Source organism: Seriola lalandi, unplaced genomic scaffold (assembly GCF_002814215.2).
Source record: "Seriola lalandi dorsalis isolate HSWRI2012SDOR001 ecotype SW California unplaced genomic scaffold, Sedor1 jcf7180001958129, whole genome shotgun sequence".
NCBI lineage: Eukaryota > Metazoa > Chordata > Actinopteri > Carangiformes > Carangidae > Seriola > Seriola lalandi.
In genome coordinates, this window is record NW_019428798.1 from 1 (window position 1) to 1,767 (window position 1,767).

The window sequence follows — 1,767 nt, forward strand, 5'->3', positions numbered from 1 at the left end:
GATGAGACGTACCTTTGGATCTCTGGAGTGTTCAGGACATAAAACCTGCAGCCGCTTACAGTACGTCTTACTCTGAGGGTTATACACATCACAGAACAACCTGGTGGCTCTGAGAGACAGAGACATGAGAAACATGAGATACAGGCAGAGACATGAGAGACAGAGACACAAGAGACATGAGAGACACACAGAAACAGAGACACAAGAGACATGAGAGACACACAGAGACATGAGAGACACACAGAAACAGAGACACAAGAGACATGAGAGACACACAGAGACATGAGAGACACACAGAAACAGAGACACAAGAGACATGAGAGACACACAGAGACATGAGAGACACACAGAAACGGAGACACAAGAAACATGAGAGACACACAGAGACATGAGAGACCGAAAGAGATATGAGAGACAGACAGAGACATGAGAGACAGACAGAGACATGAGAGACAGACAGCAGCATGAGAGACAGACATGAGAGACATGAGACAGACAGAGACATGAGAGACAGACAGAGACATGAGAGACAGACAGCAGCATGAGAGACAGACATGAGGGACATGAGACAGACAGAGACATGAGAGACAGACAGAGACATGAGTGAAAGGCAGAGGCATGAGAGAAAGGGACATCATTAACTTCTTCAAATGAGACAGACAGACAGGTGGTCTTACCCCTCTATACGTGTTGGGTACATGGAACCAAAGGATGTCTGACTCTCGTACTGTTGGACAGACAGACAGGAGACATGCAGACAGACAGACAGACAGACAGGCAGAAATAGGGAGACAGACAGGCAGACAGACAGAAAGACAGACAAACAGCCTGACAGTCAGTCAGACAGTTCAAACAGACAGCCAGAGAGAGAGAGACAGACAGAGAGACAGACAGACAGAGAAACAGACAGAGAGAGAGACAGGTCTGATTAGTGTTCAGTCAGTTAAATCTCTGCAGGTGTAACAGCAGCTGCTTTCAAACAACTCAGACATAAAGAAGTTACAAATATTGTGACACAAGTTTACGACAGATCATCATTTTTAAATAAAGTTAAACACCGTGAAAAGACCAAATGTTGATGTCACCCAGATGTGAGAAGAGCCAAGGGGAGAGAAAGCTGTGCTCTCCAGGTCTGCTCAGACGCCCTCTAGTCTACAGAGACAAAGTCTGGTCCAGTTTTTCACGGCGTAGTTAAACTGTCTCTTGTCTCAGGCTGTAGGCAGCGTGCTCACCTGTACAACATCTGTGCACCTGTGGACTGTAACATCTGTTCATAAGAACATGTCTTCACATTCAACTGCTGTCTCTGAAGTTTGATGTGGTTTCAACGACTTTATCAAGGTATCAGCTGCTGTGACGCGTACACAGTGAGGTGATGTCATCATGTGGCTGTTGTCATGTCTGACATCACTTATTTTTATTGATGCTCTGCTGTTAAAAGAAACCTGTGGACACCTGTGGACACACCTCACCTGTCCTGTCTCCTGTCTCTACACTGACCTTAGCATAGCATCTCTCCATGTGTCTCAACGCCACCTTCGGGTTGACGGGGTGACTGCAGGAAACACAGAAGATCTGAAGGTCAGTGTCATCACCATCACCTTCAGTCACCTGCAGACGGACAGGTCAGAGAGAGAGAGAGACAGGTTATAGACAGGTCAGAGAGAGAGAGAGACTGTTCAGAGAGACAGACAGGTCAGAGTGTGTCTCTGTATGTCTCTCAGTGTCTTGTACCTCCTCGTGGTGTTGGACCTGCTGCAGTTTGGC

The 1,767-nt window shown here is 46.8% G+C and overlaps 1 long non-coding RNA gene across 1 annotated transcript; it reads right to left on the reverse strand.

Moving 5' to 3' along the window:
* Window positions 1-14: 14 nt before the first annotated feature.
* Window positions 15-1,767, reverse strand: LOC111655644 (uncharacterized). Its single transcript, XR_002760820.1, has 4 exons — window positions 1,735-1,767; window positions 1,501-1,611; window positions 678-727; window positions 15-109 (listed from the first exon to the last, which is right to left on the reverse strand). It is a non-coding gene; the product is annotated as an uncharacterized LOC111655644 (long non-coding RNA).